Source organism: Bos taurus, chromosome 18 (genome assembly GCF_002263795.3).
Source record: "Bos taurus isolate L1 Dominette 01449 registration number 42190680 breed Hereford chromosome 18, ARS-UCD2.0, whole genome shotgun sequence".
Lineage (NCBI taxonomy): Eukaryota > Metazoa > Chordata > Mammalia > Artiodactyla > Bovidae > Bos > Bos taurus.
This window is the reverse complement of record NC_037345.1, coordinates 6,588,101-6,610,533: the sequence shown is the minus strand read 5'-3', so window position 1 is coordinate 6,610,533 and position 22,433 is coordinate 6,588,101. Positions and strand designations below refer to the sequence as shown.

Here is a 22,433-nt window from a genome sequence, read left to right as displayed (position 1 = left end):
AGACTCACTTTTTTGCAGTGAACAGGAGACAATGATACCTCCTCCTGAGTGCCGTTGACAGGTCTCTACAGGGCAGTATCTGCACAGACCTGACTTGTCACACTGGCTGGCTCCTTGTCATGGCTTTATAAAGAGTCTCTGTTACTACAAGGGCCAAAGGCAGGAGACTGAGTCAAGAAACGTGGTGCACATTTTCCGCAGATTATTCACTCAATGGCCACATCCACTGGAACTTATACCAACGACTGTGTGGATTTCCTTCCGTAGTCCCCCTCGTGAGGTGAAACTGTATGAAATGGAGGGTGACACTGGGTTATGTGAATAACGGAAGCTCTTACATCTCTGACCATGGTTCATTTCTAGCTCCTGTTCTGTAGGAACCTGTGTCCATGGTCATGTGGGCTGTACACGCTTCAGAAGCAGCCCCACCACGGGGAGCCCATCGTCCCTACGTCGTGACGGTGGAAGGAGGCATCCTGGGGGCAGGCCTCGTGTAGACACAGTATTAAATGGTCTGTTCCATCCAACCTGGAGCACTTTCTGAGATTATAAATCACCAACCCCAGGCCAAGAACAGCCAAGCTGTGACCCTCCTCGCCCCACCCCTGCGCCCCACCAGTCTCAAAAGATCCAGTCCTGCAATTCAGCAGACCCCAGGCCTCCCCCCATTCCTTGGGCCGAGTTTGTAACTTTGACTTCCTCCTGTTGAGTCCAGTGCTATACTGGGAAAGTTATGTTTAAGAAAAGCAAAGAAGAAGAACCCCCCTTGACTCCTAAGGGCTGTTTCTGAACGCATGTACGCTCTTCGAAGAGCAATGGAAAACAGCTGCAAAATTCTAGCTGCTTCTCGGAGAAGCAAGAGGGAGACCGTGGTGCCTTCATGGGCTCCCTGAAGTAGCTGGCGTCTCAGGGTTCCTTGTGTTCCTGACAAGACAGGGCACGCAGCCCTCATTTCTCGTATCCCCATGTCATCCACGCTGCCAGCAGAGGCTCTGAATACCTCAACTCAAAGAAAGCTGGATGCACCCGGTGTTAGGAATAATTGCTCAAGGATGTTTCCAGGCTCATCATAAATTTTTGTAGTGTCTCGGTAGAGCTGCAAAGAAGAAAAACCTCAACAATGTAAAATGCTTATGAAAGGGTAGGAGAGCCTGTCTGATTCCAGGAAAAATTTAGATTCACAGTTAGATTTCAGTTTTGTTTTTTTTTTTAAGGGAAAATGAAGGAAACGTTTTGTTTCCTCATAAAACAGAAATGATTGCAAGCAAGATACAGGAGAAGCTGAAAACTTATTTTCCTTAGTATGCCAAGGCTAGGCAGGAAAGGAGAGAAAATAGAAAGAGAGAGACAGAGAAATAAGGAAGGAAGGGAGGAAGTGAGAAAGGGACGAAGGATGGATGGAGAGAGGGAGGGAAGAGCAAGGCGGACTTTGCCATCAGGCCCAGGACAGCTTATGTCAGGACTCACAGTCCATTCACTTAATATTTCTAAACATTAATTTTTATTAAATTAATTTTAATTTCCTTTAATTAATTTTAATTATACTTTCTTTTAAAATCGAAGAAAAAAATAAATACAAATATATAATACTGGATCCTGTCAGGATTATATTCATCTTTACTCCAATACAGTTATGTAATTTTTTTTGTAATCGAAGCACAAGTGCTGAGGTCCTCGCTGCAAAATCATAACACAGTCGCAGGAAGGAGAGAAGGGTGCTGGGGGGCAGAGAGGGCTGGGTGAGGACAAAGCCGGCAGAGAGAGACAGAGGTGCATATGCTGCAACTGTGGGGTCTTGAGCGTGGTGGTGGCAGTTGTAAAAGGTTCTTCAAGAGGTGACTCTTAGGGCTTTATCTAGTTAGAGGGCCTTGCTCGTGACTTGGATGCAATTACCAAAAGTTGTATTTTAACATTCCAGTGATCATTAATCCACTAGAAAAAGATTTACAAAGGCCATAAATGACTTCCAATCACCCCATGTCTCCATCCCCTGTTCTGTAACACACTGGTGGGTTTAGATCACTTTAAACCTTTCGAGTCGTCTTTGTGATTATTGACCTTTAGGGAAGACCAAAGACAAAGGTCAAATCTTCACCCTCAAGGAATAAGCTTCCTTCTTCTCATATTGAAATCGTTGGGCCTGGCTCTTGGTCTCCTGAATAAGGAGCCATCGCTCCTTGAGGAAATTAGAGCAGTCTGACCTTCCCAAGGCGTCACTCAGCCTACACAGCTTTTCATTTTTAAGATCAGAATCCAGGTAGCTGGCTTCCAGGCCTGGCTTCATCCTCTGCAGACCCCATCCCCCACCCAGAGCTGGAGCCCATCCCCCCAGGGGTCTTTCTAAAGCTTGTTTCTCTCAATTCCTTGAGGCTCTGCCTAGCAAGAAGGGCAAACAGCCATGTCAATGACAAACTAACCCATGTAACCCTCTGTAGCTTGAGATCAGTGAAGCGAAATCTTCCACAAGAAAATGTCCTTCTGAGTTCGTCTAGGAAAATAAGAGTCCCATAAAACCCAGCTCAAGTATTTAGTAGGTACGTAATGATTTCCACAGGGTGATCTATGCCTCAGTTTTCTTGTTTGGAATGTGACAAGAAATTCCTTCTATGCTAGGTTGTTGTCAAGATGAAATTAACTTATGTATATGAAGCACTTAGCATATGGTTGCTGAGTATAGGTGTTCGTCAAAAGGGGACTGTTATCAGTACTGCTGTAATTTAATAATTTTCAGTTGTTAAGGAGGAGATACCTATTGTACAAAAATTTTAAGTATTGAAGGGTATACAGAAGTAGAAAAGTAGAAAAGAGCTCACCGGTAGTCCTTCCATCTAGATGTAAGTAGTTTGACATTTTGGCTTTCCCCAACCCCACTTTCATAATATATATATATAAGTTTTACTAAAATATAGTTGGTTTACAATGTTGATTTCTGCTGTACAGTAAAGTGATTCGGTTATACTTTTTCATATTATTATTTTCCATTATGGTTTATCACAGGATATTGAATATATCAATAGCTCCCTATGCTACACAGTAGGACCTTTCCGTTTATCCATCCTATATATAAATATAATAGTTAGCATCCGCTAAACCCAAACTCCCAATCCTTCCCTCCCTCACCCCTCAACTCACTCATGTTTAAAAGCATTTCAGACATAAAGTATGGAAACTAATAAGAGAGTTCACCAAAGTTGCTAGACTCAAGTCCAGTACACACAAATCAATTGTACAATTCTTATTGAACATAATTACCAAATGCATTATTAAATTGGTATGATTTACAATGGCAACTAAATAATAAATACTTCGGGGAAAAATCTAACAAAAGTATACATAATTCTATGATAAAAAATAGAAAATGTCATCTTAAATCATAGAAGAAAATCTCAATATGCAAAGATATAGATCATGGTCACGGTGAACAGATTACAAGCAGACACTTCTTCCCTGTGTACCTTCCCTGTATATACCCTGAGCTTGGTATTGCTATTATTCCCATTTTACAGATGAGAAACTGAGACTGAAAGGGATTAGGTGACTTGTCCAATGTCACACAGGTAGTAACTGTCAGAATCAGGACTTGAATTGGATCTGAGCACCTTAGATGTCTGAGTTCTATGGTAAATATGATCTACTGCCTCTATTTTGAAACTGTGGCCCATACTTCCACCCAGTTATTCATTCTAGAATCCTCAAATCTGTCTAATTCTCCATGAAGGGAACAGGCATGGCTGCCTTTCTATCTCTGAAAACTGATCCACAAAATAACCATTCTGAACCTGAGTCTGTCATTTCTTGGGGTTCGTGATTAGCCAGTGTCCTGATCTATCCAGCCCCCTTCCTCCCCACCTCCATCCCGGGGAGAAAGAGGGGCCATTGTGCTCCAGGTGCCCCGGAGCCCCACTCTGGGGGCAGTGAGGGGCCCCAGGGTGCAGGGACCCGCGTGGCAGTCTGGACCACGTGGCGGGGCCGAGGCTTGCTCACACAAGCCGGGCAGAGTGATTTGCAATCAGTTGCAAGTGATTACACATTGTTTCCCGTGGATAGGCAGAGGGAGCCCTGAAGGGATAATGAGATGCAGCTGATGGAAAATCACAGCTGACTGTCAACAGCGCTGAGGCTTTGCACAGCCCTCCAGTGCTGTAGACAAGTCCTCTCCCCTGCAAGGGCCAGGAGCACATTGAAGAATGTTAATACTTAGACCCTTCACGGTGCCATTGACTGCAGGGTCACCTGTTAAGTGCTAGATAATCGGGGAAGGGTAGGACGAAGAGACTCCCTCCAGACAAACCACACAGGCTCTGGGGCTCCAAATCGCTCTCCTAAGGGAGAGCCCAGGTCCAGGATCGGCGGCTGGTCCACAGGCCTGGAAACCAGGGCGGCCAAGGATGGAGTCCCGTGACTTTGCGAGGCCCCCAGAGAGGCAGGTTTCTTTGACAGGGCATCACCGGGGCAGGGCTAGGGAGGGAGGTTGCATGATTTCCTCGCTGTGCTCAATGAGAGACTCTGTTTAAATGATCTTTCCATGGATCACTTCGCTAAGAACCAACTTGAGCCCTGTTTACCCTTCTGTTGTCAAGGAAAAACAGCTGTTTGCTTAAATTGAGGTCTCCTTCCGTGACGGTCATTACTGCCTCCCCAGTAAGAGATAATGGGCTTGAATTTCCCAATGAGAGGGGGGCTGCTCCAGTCTTGACTCTCCTGGTGAAGGACGTCCATGACCCAGAGGGGCCTTCCTGAGGAAGGTACTGGTCACCTTCATCTTCATGTTTCATTACCCTTCCCAGGGGACGTGCAATGAGGTCCCCACTCAATGGACTTGTTAAGAGCACAACTCTGGTTCCAGATCTTTAACCCAGTTTCTTCAAAGACCATTCCCATCCACAGCGTTCAGGCTGCAATGTCCCCACAGGACTTGTTGGAATCATTTATAATAATAGGTAGAGTCTGGCCAATTCATGATTGACTGCTGCTGCTGCTAAGTCACTTCAGTCGTGTCCAACTCTGTGCGACCCCAGAGATGGCAGCCCACCAGGCTCCTGTCCCTGGGATTCTCCAGGCAAGAACACTGGAGTGGGTTGCCATTTCCTTCTCCAATGCGTGAAAGTGAAAAGTGAAAGTGAAGTCACTCAGTCGTCTCCGACTCCTAGTGACCCCATAGACTGCAGCCCACCAGGCTCCTCTGTCCATGGGATTTTCCAGGCAAGAGTACTGGAGTGGGGTGCCATTGCCTTCTCCCATGATTGACTAATGAGTGCCTAAAAGAAAAAGAAAGGGCACACAGTCAAAATGGTCAGACCCTTAGCGAAACCATTCGTTTTTGTTTTGTTTGGCTAACTGCTTATGATATTCCCTTTTTTCCCAATTAAACATTTTATTTTGAGAAAACTGTAACTTATCAGGTAGTTGCAGGAAGGAATGCAGTGAGAGCCCATTAGATGTTACCCTGTTTCCCTCATTGATAGCACCTTGCAAAATTACAGTGTAATCTCACAACCAGGATACTGATGTTGCTATAGTCCGCTGATTCTCAAACATCCCCAGTTTTACTCATGGGTTCTATGCAGTCCTGTTGCATGAGGGGAGTCCTGTATCCAACACCACAGTCAAGATTCAGAACAACGCCACGACCACAAGGTCCCCCTGACCTGCCCTTTCACAATCTCCCCTCTCTGTCTCATGCCTGGCCCTTGGCAGCAACTCACCCACCCTCTGATTCTGTATGTTCCTCTCTTCAAGAATGCTGTATAAGACTAATGGACAAAGGAGATGGGGAGGATGGAGAGGGCGAGACAAATAGAGAGAATAACATGCATACCACCATATGTAAAATAGATAGCCAATGGAAATTTGCTGTATGACTCAGGAAACTCAACCCGGGGCTCTGTGACAACCTAGAGGGGTGGGAAGGGGTGGGAGATGGGAGGGAGGCTCTGGAGAGGGGGCATATGTATACCTAATTCATGTTGATGTATGGCAGAAATCAAACCAATATTGTAAATCAATTGTCTATCAATTAAAAATAAATTTTATAAAGAGAGAGAAAAAGAATGCTGTACAAATGGAATCATACAGTATATGACCTCTTGGCGCTGGCTTTGTTCACTTAGCTTTCACTCAGCGTAATTACCTGGATTCATCCAGGCTGGTGGATGAATCAATTCTTCATTCTTTACCGCTGAGTAACATTCCATGGTGTGGATGATCTGGTTTGTCTGAAGGTGAATTAGGTTGCTTCTAGGTTGGAGCTATGATGAATAAAGTTGCTCTGAATATTCATGTGCGGGTTTTCGTGTGAACATCCATTTTCATTTTTCTGGATAAATATCCAGGAATGTAATGACTGGGTCATATGACAATTGCATATTTAGTTGTGTAGAAGGGGGCAAACCAATCTTGAGTGGTTATATCATTTCCCATCCCTGCTGATGGTGTCTGAGCGTTCCATTTCTCTCCACCCTCACTAGCATTTGGTGGTGTTACTATTTGTTACTTTGGCCATTCTGGTAGGTGTGTGGCAATATCGCATTGTGGTTTTAAATTGCACTGACTCAGCATACTCAATGACTAGTAAAGCTGCACGTCTTTTCACGTGTTTATCTGCCGTCTGTATCTCCTCCTCAGTGGCATGTCCAGCATGTCGCTGTTGTTCAGTCGTGTCTGACTCTCTGTGACCCCATGGACTGCAGCATACCAGGTTTCCCTGTCTTTCACCATTTCCTGGAGTTTGCTCAAACTCATGTCCATTGATTCAGTGGTGTCATCTCATCCTCTGTCGTCCCCTTCTCCTCTTGCCCTCAATCTTTCCCAGCATCAGGGTCTCCAGTGAGTTGGCTCTTAGCATCAGGTGACCAAAGTATTCGAGCTTCAGCTTTAGCATCAGTCCTTCCATTGAATACTCAGGGTTGATTTCCTCTAGAATTGACTGGTTTGATCTCCTTGATGTCGAAGGGACTCTTAAGGGTTTTCTCCAGCATCACCATTTGAAAGCACCAATTCTTCAGTGCTCAGCCTTCCTTATGGTCCAACTCTCACATCTCTCTTTATATGACTACTGGAAAAATCAGTATTCACGACTTCCATCTATTTTTTTAAATTTGAATGCTTTTTTTTTTACTATTGAGTTTTGAAGGTTCTATATATTCTAGAAACTAATCTTCTGTTGGATATGTGACAGACTCTCTTCTCTCAAGCCATAGCTTTCCTTTTAATCCGTTAAGTGGGATCTCTCACAAACAAAAAGGTCTTAATTTTGCTGGGATCCAATGTATCAGTTGTTCGTTTTGTGGACCAAACTTTTGGTATCAAATCTCTTTGGCTCTCCTTGATGCACCTAGACCCTAATTTTCTCATATTATTTTCTTTAAAGTTCTACACTTATAAGTTTTCCACCTGCAACCCTGATCCACTGGAAGTTAATTTTTGTATAAGTTCTGAAGTTGAGGTCAGAATTCTTTTCTTTGCCCCTGGATGTGCCGTGGCTCCAGCCCCGTTTGTTGAAAGGCTTTTATCTTTTCAACAAAAGCTCCGCCCCCACTTGTCTTTACATCCATTGAACTGCTTCTGCAACTTTGTCAGAAATCAGTCGGGCATATTTGTATGGTAAACAGTTTTTAAAATTTAAGTGAAGCAGCGAAGTCACAGAACAATATGTGTAGTGTGGTCTCATTCCTCTTTGTTAGCATAAGCTTATATATCCACATATACATGTATACATATTGACTGTGATGTTTATTATGATTATCTCTGAAGGCTGAAGCAGAAAGATTTTCACCTTATGTACTTAGAAAGGTTATAATTTATTGAGCATTTATTGTATGACTGGTGCTAATTAAAATTTTATCATGCATTAAGGGGCTATTGTAAACAGGAATCATCATGATCATCATCACTGAGCTACTACTCACTCTCATAGAGCAGATACTGTTCTTAAATGCTTTACCCCTGTCCTCTCACTTGACTATCACACCAACCCCAGGGGGTAATTTCTATTGCCTGTGAACATGTATAGTCTTTCAGTCATGTCCAACTCTTTGCAACCCTTTGGACTGTAGCCCGCCAGGCTCCTTTGTCCATGAGATTCTCCAGGCAAGAATATTGGAGTAGGTTGCCATGCCCTCCTCCAGCAGATCTTCTGACCCAGGAATCGAACCCACTTCTCCTGTGTCTCCCTGCATTGCAGGCAGATTCTTTACCCACTGAGCCATCAGGGGAGCCCTAGGGTTTTTCCCCTAAGCAAACTTCTAAGACTTCTAGAGTATCCTAATATACATACTTTCTAAAAAGAGATCATGTTTAAAATAATCTCCTCTGTTTTTGAGAACTGTGCTTGCCTGGTTTCCAACGGCTCCTGAGGATGAAGTGGTCTCTATAATACTTGCCCTGTATTCCAAGTAAACAAGACAAAACCTGAAAGCTCAGTGACAGGACAGGACCCCAGGCTTGCTCAAGTCTTCATGGCCTAGAGCCACCTCGCCAGATGTACTCAAAGGCAAACAGAGAGCCTTCTTTGAATATTTCTGCTTTAAAAAAAAAAAAAAAACAGCCTTTATATTATTCCTTTTATTAAATAGCAACGCCCTAGAAAGGAAGTGGTAAATAAGTGTTAAGATATATATTAACTAAAATATATAAGTAATCACTGGAGTGAAAAACACTCTCAATCACCCCAAATCCTGCAGATGAAGAAAAATTAGGATTTATGTATAGATTCCATAGCACTATCCCTCAGTCTCCTTATTTTACACGTTTCCGATTCACTGACACCTCCCAAGTCCCTCAAAGTGCCACAAAAAATAAAAATTATTGATTAAATAAAATTTAAAAAATAAAAACATTTAAAGTAGAATTATTCTTCCAAGTGCGGTTCCTTCTACCCAGGAGATATTTCTTCCGTTACTCATCTCCTTTCTGTTCTGATGGCCGCTGGCTCAGTCTGGGCCTCTGTCACCTGTTTCTGCCCGTACCCTAATTATCTTCTGGCTTCTCCTAACTCGAGTCTTTCTTCTCCAGTCAGTCGTACCCACACCACCAGGTTGACTGCCAGAAAATGCAGCTCTAGCCATGTGAGTCCCTTGCTCTTCGCGGGCTCCCTGCAGCCTTCTGATACAGGTACAAACTCCACAGTTTGGAATTCGCAGAATTACTTCAGTCCAGCTCTCTCTGCTTCGCTCCCTGCCGTTAGCCTTGCCCTGCCAAGCCCTGTTCCCTCTGGAGGGAGGACCTTTCCAGGACCGCCTCCGCAGCTGTGTGCTTCTTCTCGAGGGGCCTTCAGCGGGCTGTGCTCCTGGGACACTGGCCGCTGGCCTCCTCCTTCAAAGCCAGCAGAGGCCCCCCTCCCCCAGGAAGTTTTTTTTTTCCTCATATTTCTCCAAACTGACCAGCGCCTTGAACATCATCTTGATAATCAAGTCCACACAGCAGCCCGCAGTGTATAAACCTTTCTCTTGGTATTCTTGCCCGGCTATCCGTGGCGTACCTCCTGCTGAAACAAGAAAGTGAGGGGAGTTCCCACGGTGAGAATGTGGCTTGGTATTTTCATGTATGTTAATGAAAAGATGAAGGTGAAGGATGTTTGCTAGAAGTTTACTGATTCTTTAATGATACGTGTGACTATCTTGCTGACTCAAATAGTAGCTTTCGAATATGGGAAGAATGTCAGTCAAATTTTTGTACCATTCACAGTCACAGTTTGAGACATGATTCGAAGGTTAATCTGTATTATTAACATTGTTTCCAGCATTTTCATATGTCTGGAGAAACAAAATCACAGTAAATTGAGCCATGATTAGTAGTGTTTGCCTCTTTTCATGGTGGAAATACTCCCAACGTGGCTGATTTCAAGCTACCGGTTTGACATCAGTGAACACAAAGTTGAAAAGAGATACACAGTAGCACATCATTATGTGATATTTTTACCATACACATACAATGGGTGTAAATAATCTAAACAAAATAGTCAAATGTAAAATAATTAGGAATGGTCAATTTTCAACAAGTTTTCAGCAATGCATTTCAGTGGTGAAAAAGTTTGTCTGTATGAAGAAAAAAAAAAGAAAGAAAGAAAGGCAATGCCAAAGAGTGCTCAAACTACCACACAGTTGCACTCATCTCACACGCTAGTAAAGTAATGCTCAAAATTCTCCAAGTCAGGCTTCAGCAATATGTGAACCGTGAACTTCCTAATGTTCAAGCTGGTTTTAGAAAAGGCAGAGGAACCAGAGATCAAATTGCCAACATGGAATTGCTGGATCATGGAAAAAGCAAGAGAGTTCCAGAAAAACATCTATTTCTGCTTTATTGACTATGCCAAAGTCTTTGACTGTGTGGATCACAATAAACTGTGGAAAATTCTGAAAGAGATGGGAATACCAGAAAACCTGACCTGCCTCTTGAGAAATTTGTATGCAGGTCAGGAAGCAACAGTTAGAACTGGACATGGAACAACAGACTGCTTCCAAATAGGAAAAGGAGTTCGTCAAGGCTGTATATTGTCACCCTGTTTATTTAACTTATATGCAGAGTACATCATGAGAAACGCTGGACTGGAAGAAACACAAGCTGGAATCAAGATTGCCGGGAGAAATATCAATAACCTCAATATGCAGATGACACCACCCTTATGGCAGAAAGTGAAGAGGAAATCAAAAGCCTCTTGATGAAAGTGAAAGTGGAGAGTGAAAAAGTTGGCTTAAAGCTCAACATTCAGAAAACGAAGATCATGGCATCCGGTCCCACCACTTCATGGGAAATAGATGGGAAAACAGTGGAAATAGTGTCAGACTTTATTTTTCTGGGCTCCAAAATCACTGCAGATGGTGACTGCAGCCATGAAAATAAAAGACACTTACTCCTTCGAAGGAAAGTTATGACCAACCTAGATAGCATATTGAAAAGCAGAGACATTACTTTGCCAACAAAGGTTCGTCTAGTCAAGGCTGTGGTTTTTCCTGTGGCTATGTATGGATGTGAGAGTTGGACCATAAAGAAAGCTAAGCACCAAAGAATTGATGCTTTTGAACTGTGGTGTTGGAGAAGACTCTTGAGAGTGCCTTGGACTGCAAGGAGATCCAACCAGTCCATTCTGAAGGAGATCAGCCCTGGGATTTCTTTGAAAGGAATGATGCTAAAGCTGAAACTCCAGTACTTTGGCCACCTCATGCGAAGAGTTGACTCATTGGAAAAGACTCTGATGCTGGGAGGGATTGGGGGCAAGAGGAGAAGGGGACGACAGAGGATGAGATGGCTGGATGGCGTCACTGACTCGATGGACATGAGTCTGAGTGAACTCCAGGAGTTGGTCATGGACAGGGAGGCCTGGCGTGCTGCAATTCATGGGGTCACAAAGAGTCGGACACGACTGAGTGACTGATCTGATCTGATCTGATGAAGAAAAAAAAAAGAAAAAAGAACTCTGACTCATATCTTACACCATAGACAAAAATCAATTGGCGAAAGCTTCACTGGCCTAAACATAAAAGCTAAAACTATAAAGTTTCTGTAAAGAAACTAGGAGAATATCTTCACAACATTTAAGTGAGCAAAGGTTTCGTAGAACACAGGAAGTACTAATCATAAGAGAAACAATGGTAAAAATGGACTTCAACTTAATTAAGCAATTAGCTTCAAAAGATAACTTCCTTTAAAAAGTAAATAAGCAAGACTCAGACTTGGAGAAAATAGTTTTAATACATACACCTGCCTTAGGATTCATATTCAAGTTATATACACATATATACAACTGCTGAAACTCAGTATTTAAAAGATAAATGACACCATTTAAAATCTAAAACTCTAATAAGAATGTAACAAAGAAAAATATCAAATGAAGCACATGAAGAAATGTTCAAGATTAGTCATCAAGAAAATACAAATTAAAACCATGATATAATGTTACACACCCACTAGAATGGTAAAATAAAAGAGATTGGCCATGCCAGATGTTGATGTGGACCCAGTGGGAGTGCAAAATGGTACAAATCACCTTGAAAATCAGTCCAGCAATATCATGAAAGTAAGCCTACACCCACCCCACGACCCAGAAATATCCCTCTTAGATGTTAACCCAAAGAAATGAAAGCATATATACACAGCAAGAGAATATTTACACACACGTCATCAGTAAATAACCGTGCAGAGAGCCCAGATGTTCATCAGCATGAAACAGATAAACTGTGATACAGCCATACTCCAGAGGTAAGGACTACTAACACATTGCAACCTGGATGAACTCTCAAAACATTATGCTGAGCAGAAGAAGCTAAATACAAGCACACTGCTGTGTGCGTCCATTCAGTTGAAGTATTGAAGCAGGAAAAACTAATCTCTGCTGAAAAAAAATACGTCTAAAGCTTTTTTCGTATTACCTCCAAGAAAGCCAGTCAGTGTAAAACTCTTAAATGGGCACACACACACACACACACCCCACAACCTTCTGACAGATGATACCGAACGTGACTTAGCCGTCTCCTTCACTGAGATGCAGAAATTGGATTTTTTTCCCCCTGCTTGTACAGAATCCTCTGTACTTAAGAATGCAAACTGTAAATCAATACCCACGTCTTAAAGGTGACATTTCAACAACTGTACATCCTGGAGCCTCTCAGGATCTCAGGATCGTTTTGTTCCTGTCAAATGTCTAACCCTGTGAATAATTTATGGGCAGCCAACTCCGCATCTTGCACTACAGTCTGCAGGGCCTCCTTTTGGTATGTGTGTATCTTCATTCTAATAGTTGGTCATCTGTTCAAAACGTTACTGAATACCTACTGTGTGCTGGCACTGGATTGGGCAGTGTGAATGCAGCTGTGGAAATGCCCAGTCTGAACCTGAAACTTACATGGGGAGGAGGAAAGGAGAGACATCAGGTTACAGATTGCACCATACATTTCACTTGTAATGATTGCTTTTTTAAAACATTAATTTATTTTTGGCTGCACTAGGGCTTCTCTGCTGTATGTGGGCTTTCTCTCATTGTGGTGCTGGGCTTATTGCCGTGACTCTCTTGTTTGAGAGCACGGACTCAGTAGTTGTGACACACGGGCTTAGTTGCCTCGTGGCAGATGGAATCTTCGCAGACCAGGTATTGAACCCATGTACCCTGCACTGACAGATGGATTCTTTACCACTGGACCGCTGGGGAAGTGCATGACTGCTTTCTTAAAAAAGGGAGTTAAACAGTGCAGGCCTCTTATGAGCACATTTATGAAGTCTTCATCTTGTCTTGGATAGATGGAGAATAAATTAGGAGTTTGAATTAACATATACACACAACTATATGTAAAGTTCCTGATTGGAGAGACTGACTGAGGGGGAACCTGGGTCTTGTTCTGATGGGCGGGGCCATGCTCAGTAAATCTTTAATCCAATTTTCCGTTGATGGGCAGGGCTGTGTTCCCTCCCTGCTCTTTGACCTGAGACCAAACTATGGTGGAGGTAATGAAGATAATGGCGACCTCCTTCAGAAGGTTCCATGACGCACTGCGCACTCAGCGCCCCTGACCCTGCAGCAGGCCACCGCTGACCCCCACCTCTGCCAGAGACTCCTGGACATTCACGGGCAAGTCTGGGACAGTCTCTTGTGGGGCCACTGCTCCTTTCTCCCGGGTCCTGGTGCACGAGGTTTTGTTGGTGTCCTCCAGGAGTCTGTTTCCCAGTCCTGGGGAAGTTCTGGAGGCTCTATGGTGGGGTTAATGACGACCTCCTCAAAGAGGGCTTATGCCATACCCAGGTCTGCTGCACCCAGAACCCCTGTCCCTGCAGCAGGCCACTGCTGACCCATATGTTCACAGGAGACACTCAAACACTCAAAGGCAGGTCTGGCTCAGTCTCTGTAGGGTCTCCTGGCACACACAAGGTTTTGTATGATCCCTACAAGTGTCTCTGGCAGGTGTGGGGTGTGATTCTAAACGCGATTTCACCCCTCCCACCATCTTGCTGGGGCTTCTCCTTTGCCCTTAGATATGGAGTATCTTTTTTTGGTGGGAGCAAACATTCTCCTGTTGATGGTTGTTCAGCAGAGAGTTGTAATTTTGGAGTTCTCGCAGAAGATGAGCACACGTCCTTCTACTCCACCATCCTGTAGTTCGACCATCACTGATGGTCGCTGTTTTGTAGCAACTGAACTGAACTGATATGTGAAGTTGATAACCAACAGAGCCTATTGTATAGCACAGGGAACTGTACTCAATATCTTATAATAAGCTATAAGGGAAAATAATCTGAAGAAGAATGTGTGTATGTGTGTGTGTGTGTGTGTGTGTGTGTATGTATCAGTTCAGTTCAGTTGCTCAGTTGTGTTCGACTCTTTATGACCCCGTGGACTGCAGCACGCCAGGCCTCCCTGTCCATCACCAATTCCCGGAGCTTGCTCAAACTCATGTCCATTGAGTTGGTGATGTCATCCAACCATCTCATCCTCTGTATATCTATCTATCTATCTATATATCTGTATATATCCATATCTAATAGGGCTTCCTGGTGGCTCAGTGGTAAAGAATCTGAGTGCAATGCAGGAGACACAGGAGGCATGAATTCAATCCCTGGGTCGAGAAGCAACCCACTCCAGTATTCTTGCCTGGAGAATCCCATTGACAGAAGACCCTGAAGGGCTACAGTCCATAGGGTCGCAGAGAGTAGGACATGACTGAAGTGATGGAGCACACACACATTCATATATATACACACAGAAACACACACATATACATATATATATATATAACTGAATGTGCTGTACACCTGAAATTAACACAACATTGTAAACCAATTATATTTCAATTAAGTAAGATAAGGAGGACTTCCTGGAGGAAGAAGATTTCGAGCTGGGCTACCAGTGAAGTGCAAGAGTTTACATGGAGTGAGCTGAAGTTTCAGGTGACTGAAGTATTGTGTCAATGGTCCTGATACACAGAAGAGCATGATGTTTTCAAGGTTCCAAGAGAAAGTTTATCCTTGGGAAAAGTAGAGACACAGAGTGAGTCTAGTGAAATTGACAAGGTTTGGAACAAGCAGGACTGTGTTAAGAATCTCTGATTTATCAATAAATAAAATCAGGGAAGCTATTAAAGAGAGTTGCACTTTAGACGGATGCAATAGTTGGGTACAGTGTGTAGAATAGCCTGGGGAGTATATGTAAAAGCTGTGGGGAGACCAGTTTGAGGTCAGCACATATACAGCATAGACAAATGCCTCCACTGATGTCCAGTGAAAGACCTGCTCTGAGTTCTGTAGACTACAGAAAAATCTTCGATAGCCGTACTTTGAACAATTAACAAATATACTGGCATTGCTTTTCAGACAGAAGATGGAGATCTGAGAGGCTTACAGGAGAAAAAGTTAAGGAGCCCGTCAAGAAGAGGATGGACAGACCAAAGAAAACAGCCCACGGCAGCAGACACCTGAGATACAGGTGTGTGCCAGATGCTTTTTTCATTTTTATTTGGAGTCTGCAATCGAGAGCTCATTCTAATGATCTCAGAACTCTACCAAATGCTTCAGATTTATGAGAGTTAATGCTGACCTCCATCCTACAAGTCATGGAGTATTACTGAATATTTTTTTACAAAAAAAGAACGGGAAGTTAAGAGAAGGGGAGTACCTTGTGGTTATATAAGCTGTAAGTAGTAGAGGCAGAACTTGAACTCTGGCTCTTCACCACCAGGGCTGGCTCTTCACCACCTCTTCAATCTCTTGTGCTGGTTCTCGTTTGCTCTGTTCCCATTATGATTAAGAACAGTTTCAGGTTTTTTTGTACTTTGTCGCAAATACATAGACCCTGAGGTCTGCAAGCGTCTTAGACGTCAGATGGCCCAGTCCTCTTATGTTACAGGGGAACTGCATGAGCCTTAGGGCTATGCCAGGAGCCACCCAAGGCCCCCAGCAAATGCTGGGCAAATGAGGACAGAACCTGGAGTCTTCCAGTAAACCAGGATCAAACCCTCTAACCAAACTTGTTCAGCTCCTCTGTTGTCTCAGCAGATGGGGGGATTTTGCCATCATAAAGTTTTCCTGAGCCTGTGGCCTTCGTTGGTCAAGGGAGAGGCAGTTCTTACTTGAGGAGGGTATTTTTGAGCTCATCTCTTATACATAATTGCTTAAAGAACCAAACCTATAAAGCATATACATATTCTTTTAAATATTTTTCATTATGGTTTGTCCCAGGATATTACACTAGTTCCCTGTGCTACACAGTAGGACCTTGTTTATCCACTCTGCGAATAATAGTTTGCTTTTGCTAACCCCAAACTCCCACTCCACCCCGCCCCCCATGCCTCCCCCTTAGCAACCACACATGTGTTGTCTATGTTTGTGAGTCTGCTTCATAAACAGGTTCATTTCTGCCACAGTTTATATTCCACAAGTAAGTGATGTCGCATGGGACTTGTCTTTCTCTAACTTCCTTCACTTAGAGTGATGGTCTCTAGTTGTGTCCGTGTGGCTGCAGATGGCATCATTTTGTTCTTTTTATGGCTGAGTAGTGTTCCGTCGTATGTCTGTCCCACATCCTCTTTATCCATTCCTCTCTCAGTGGACACTCAGGTTGCTTCCACGTCTTGCTGTTGTGAACAGTGCTGCAGTGAACACTGGGGTGCGTGTGTCTTTTTGAATTGTAGTTTCGTCCAGATATATATGCCTAGGAATGGGATTGTTGGCTCATATGACGTTACATTTTTAGTTTTCTGAGGAAACTTCACACTGTTTTCCATAGTGGCTGCACCAACTTACATTTGGGAGTGGGGAGCAGTTCTTAAGCATTGGTATGTGAGCAAGGTAATCACTATATGATTGATATGAAGCATCAGATGAGTTTGAGAAAAGAGGCACCAGGTCTAGACAATGAGTTTGTCTGGTCCACCCTTCTCCAATGGGAGGAAGAAATGTTACTTAACCTGTATTAAATGTTGAATACTTTAGAACTTGCAGCTGGACTCATTGCTTAATTATTCACAGATTGCTTAGGGCCAAAAGCTGTCTGCTGGGGCAAGAAGGATTATTTGGTTACCTGACACTCCAGTGCCGATAGGAAAACTTCTTTTCACAGCAGCAAAGGAATAGCCCCCATTAGATAGGACCGTGGACTCGTTAAGCTTTCCAGAAGGGAAATTTGCATTATTTAGGTACTTAAACGTAACTCAAAGTACCTACAAGATATTTGATCGTCTCTAGTCTTGGGTAATTAAATGCAATTAATATGTAGCTACTCCAGATTCTGGAAATTAACAAATCTCTCAGCAATTCTTGTTGGCTAAAGAGGATACGACTGGGAGCAGTCTCTGCTGGGTTGCAGGGACTCAGATTTGGCTAGAGCAAACTCTAGGATTCAAGGGAGACCCTTCATGTTTCCAGTAGAAGATATGTTGTGAATAGGAGTATTTGGAAAGCTCAGTATCTTCCAGAATGCCAGGGCTTGGTGATTTTAGCAGAATTTTTCACTTTTCAGAGATGCAGACGACCATCTCTGGGTACACCTAAAAAGAAATTCTACCTTCAGTGATGTAATGTAATGGAATTGATTTTATATTTTTAAGATAAAGAACATTAACTTTTCCCACCAGAAGGAAATCTCTGCAGGCTGATTTTACTACAACTCTGTCATAAAGTCTCCTCTCTGATGAGCAGGTATTTTCTAATTTCTGGCCCATCAATCTGTCTTCTCAACCCCTAAAGAGGCACGGAGCTCTTTCTCCTTCCTGCTGGATTAGTGCTATGACTGTCCCTGACTTTCTGCCACCATGGAAAAACTCACTCAGAGCTGTGGCCAGCAAACAAAACCCCACAGGTGTTTATTAAAAAAAAAAAAAAAGTGATTCAATGAGTAGATTGGGGTTAAGCTCTGAAAAGTTTTAAATTTCATCTCCACTGTTTGCTGTTTGTGCAGCCTGGGACAAGTGAAGTGACTTCTCTGAATCTCAGTTTCCTTGTGGACATAACATTTGGCAGGTCATCATGATGACAGCGTGAGATCCCTCTACTCTTGTATCTTGCAGTCTCTGGAACAAGGCGAATCCCGTAATTATTCTCTCTCTGTTAAAAAATGATACCAATCCCATATATCATTTTGTAAATCCAGAATCACTCACCTTATTTCAAAAAGGACACTGAGAAGACTTAAAAGGAAAGACAGACAGGACTGAGAGTTGAGCAAGGTTCTGAGCAAAAACAAGAGACAACCAACAGTAACAGGGGATTTGCCATAATCGTTCCTGAAGATCTTTCCTGAGTACAGCAGGACTCTTGCACAATGGCTAGCCGTGAATTTGACAAACAGAATGCTTATTTTGGTCCGTGGTAGGTCAGAGAACAATGGTAGACCAGAAGGTCATGGAAAGGATTTAAGTTGGGTAAATCTTTCAACCCCTCCTGACAGTTCTAGTGGAGTCAGCCTTGATAGAAACTGCCAATGTTAACTTCTGGGTTTCCAAGGACCCCACACAAGTCGACCCTTTGAGTGTGAACAGGCATTGTTGTGTTTGCTCTGGATGCAGTAATAAGTGCAAAGAGAATGAGACCTTCCCTAGATTCTTAGACATGATTTCTTGGATTTCACTGAATTGAGGAATGAGGTTTCTTACTGAGGCTGCAAGACTAGATGATGAGCTCATAGCCCCTGTTTGGTAGCTGCTGTAGGCAGGAAACCAAAGCCAGGCTTTCAGCTTCCATCTAACACATTCAGAAGAGCAAGCTTGTGGTCACAATACCTGTGTGTGTGTGTGCGCGCTCAATTGTGTCATGACCCCATGGACTTTAGCGCACCAGGCTCCTCTCCATGCGGTTTTTCAGGAAAAAATACTGGAGTGGGTTGCCATTTCCTACTCCAGGGTATCTTGCTGACCTAGGGACCCAACTGGAGTCTCGTGCATTGGCAGGTGGGTTCTTTACCACTGTGCCATCTGGGAAACCGTCATAAGATATATTTTGCACTTTCAGAGTGTGTGAGCCTTTTGCTCTGATTGCCTTCCACTGGTCCCCAAGCACACCCTCAAAATTCCTGCCATCAGCCACACTCATTCATGGTGATAGATATGGATAGGATCTCAGGGAGGCTTGCAGCTTTTTATTTGATGATGAAGAAGAGAGAGTATTGTGTGTGAATCAGCCTGTCTCCCATAGCCCCATGGTATCAAGATGAAGAAATGTCATCAAGAAAATCAAGGCTAAACACAGGAGTGAAAATGCCCAGTAGTAAATCTGAAGAGGGAGTTCTGCTGTTTAAAATAATGATAGTACCAAGAGTTGGACTATTTAGAGCAATCCCCCGCCTCCCCGCTATCTCTTGGAATACGTTCCAAGAGCCCCAGTGGTGCCTGGCACCGTGGATGGTGCAGAACCCTGCATACACTGTGCCTTTTCCTGTACTTCTGTAGCTGTGACAAAGCTCTTATTTAATCAGTTACCTTTAACCTGGGGTATTGAGATTCTGCCTTGTCATTCATAACAATGTGTAGAAGTTTCCTTTGGGCTCTCTTACCCTCCCCAACCCATGACACACTAACCACTAGAGATGACTCCTGCTTACCCTGAATGGAGAGAACACTTCTTTAGCACAGGATTTCCTTGGGATTTTGGAATTTATGGTTCAAGCCCCTGCTCTTTGTAGGCTCTGAGGACCCTCCACTTTTTCAGTCCAGGGGGCTCTTTCCACTCACCCTCTGGAACGAGAACTGGCTTGGGGGTCAGCTCCAAAACAGGGGGCCTGAACTCCTAACCAGAGCACCCTCCCGCTCAGGCCCTAACCCAGCAGCAGTTCATACTGCTCGTTCTTTGAGTTCTTCCTCCTCTTTCCATGACCAGACTTTAAACTTATGGAGTCACAACTTTCATCTCTGCATCCCCAGCAGTTTTCCTAGTATACTGCATTCAGAAGGTACACCATAAATGTCAGATGTTGTAACAAGGAATGGGAGATGGCTCAGTCAGCATGAAACCAGAGGGCAAATACAGGGGCCTCTGACAGGCCCACCCTATGGGGTCTTTCCACTGGGGTAACTGCAGCCAGAACTGGAAGAGATGCTTCTCCAGCACCTCCCCAGCCAGGATGGGCCCCTCACTGTGTTTCCAGAACCACGCTCTCCTAGGACTTAGGAGAACACTGATGTCGCAGAGGAGATGGAGCTCAAACTGGGAGATGGAGGCATTTTCTCAGAGAAGAGCCAGGCATCAATCAATCCCCTAGACTCCCAAGTGTGCTTTCTAGGTCAAGACTTGAGAAAAAGCCCAGCCTCCTCTTTCTTCATGCCTTGCACTCAACTCCTGTGACCCAACGGCCCATCTTAGGCTGCCCAGCTGGCCACTTGTTGGTGCAGTCCTTAGACCCCCAGGGCTCCACTAAGGAGTCTGTGTGCCCATGTCTCCAAGAGGCCACCTCCTGCCAATTTGGGAAACAGGCAGAATAAGGTTTTTACCTCCCCACGCCTTCCTCTCCTACTGCATCTGATACTGCCTTACATACAGATTGTCAAAAACACATCTGTCTCCTTTCTCAGTGGATGTGGTGGGAATGACTGTTTGCTATCCAGGATCCTGGGAACACTTGGCTCTTCTTTTGTAATCCCCCAGGTTACATCACGGCGACAATGTAACAGTTTGGGGACTGGGTTCTGCCTCCCCTGTAAGGCCCTTGAGGTTGCAAGCCAGGTCTTTTCATCACCATACTGATAGGAATCTAGCACCAGAGGCTTACGCGTATTTGGCAGTTGGTACATATTTATGAAAAGAAATGGGATGAAACGATCTGGAATGAATAGATTCATTAAATGAGGCGTGATCCAGCCTACCAGCCATCTGCAAAAGAATGTAGCTATTTAACAAGCATTTAAAGTATCTTTGATTCCTTCAGTTGGTCTCGATAATCATCTGCTTTGGGTAAATGGAAGCATAAGAAATGAAGAAGTACGTCAGAATCTCCGTGAACCACGGTGTACTCCCTAGAGTGGCCGAGGAGAAAGAGAATGACAGCGTCAAGTGGCGGAGTGGGCATGAAGCACCCTGAACTCCCGCACGTCGTTGGAGGCAGAATAAAACTGCAGAAAACTGTTTAACAGCTTCTCAAAGAAGCTAAACACACATCTACCTAATGACCCAGAAAGTCTACACCTAGACATTTAATGAAGAGAAATGAAGGCATGAATCTACGAAGAACCTTGTCTGAGAAGATTCATAGCGACTTTACTCATGAGAGCCGCCGACTGGAAAATGATGGGACGTCCACTGATAGGAAAAATGGATAAACGAACTGATATATTTGAAATTGAATATTATTCAGCAAAAAAAAAAAAAGAGAGAGAGAAAGATAAACTGCAAAATACACAGAAGCACGGATGAGTCAGGGAAATAATACACTGAGCCAAAGAAGTCAGACGCAAAAGCCCAAACTGTACATACGGTTCTTCTTGCTTGAAATTCTAGAATATGCAGAACCATGCTACGGTGGTGGGAATCAGACCGGAGGCTGCTTCTGAGGTGAAGAATCGACTGGAAAGTGGCGCAAGGGGCCTTTCTGTGGTGATGGGAACATTGTGCGTCCTGGTTAGAGGTAGCGAGGTCACACAAGCACGTGTTTTCTTCACAGCACAGCCACCAGTGCGCTGAAGAGCATGTTGCTGTGTGTGAACTTATAATTCAGCTGCAGAAAATCATTTGGGATGCATTGTTTGTCAAGTCTTAGACAAAGGAAAGCCTCGAGTTGGGGAGCAGAAAGCAGCCTGGGGAAGTCATGTGGTCCCACCCCTCGTGTAGATGGAAAGCCCCAAAGGAGAGTGATGTGCTCACAGTCACTGAGACTTCGTAGCAGAAGCAGGACAAGAACACAAGACTCTTCCTGGCAGGAGAGTTGGAGCTATTTCCTGGGAATGTTGACAATCACGTCTGCCCTGCACTCTCCTGGGTTTAAATGATCAGTTAATTGGGCCCTGAACTCCGGTCAGCCTAGCTTACCCATCTGCCCTGGGCCCCTTCACAGCCTTTCTGACAGTCCTTCACCTAGGTGGATGATTTCCGAGGCCCTGTCTCCATGAAGGCCAGTGTGGAGCGAGGCTAGCTATTAATAGGAAAAACCAGAGTTGCATTGTCTCTGAATATAGGAACTCTGGTTTCTCTGTCCTTCTTAGTTGGTTGGAGCATCTCTAAAAGAGATTCAACAGTTCTGAGGACAGGCAGAGGAAACTAACAACCAGGAATCAGGAAAAATATCCTTGGGTCAGATTCAGGAGAAATCCACACGTCTACAGACAGAGGTCATTGAGTCAAGGAGAAGAGGGAGTGAGGAGTGAGCCCCCCGGTTACCCTGTGTGGCCCCCGCACACCGGGCTGGAGGTCCTCCTCACTCGCCAGACTCAGGACCCTGCTGGTGCCCTCCACGTCCACCGCTGGCTCTCTGCCCTTTACTGTAACCAGGCATCACTTGGATTCCCGGGAGGACAGCGGAGAGGGTCCACGAG

General features: G+C 44.2%; 1 long non-coding RNA gene across 1 annotated transcript in view; it reads left to right on the top strand.

Moving 5' to 3' along the window:
• Positions 1–22,433, top strand: part of LOC101902700 (uncharacterized) — a 116,223-nt gene that overhangs the window by 61,597 nt on the left and 32,193 nt on the right. The window contains exon 5 of the long non-coding RNA XR_001502288.3: positions 15,295–15,406. This is a non-coding gene — a long non-coding RNA (uncharacterized lncRNA). The remainder of the gene's footprint in view (positions 1–15,294; positions 15,407–22,433) is intronic.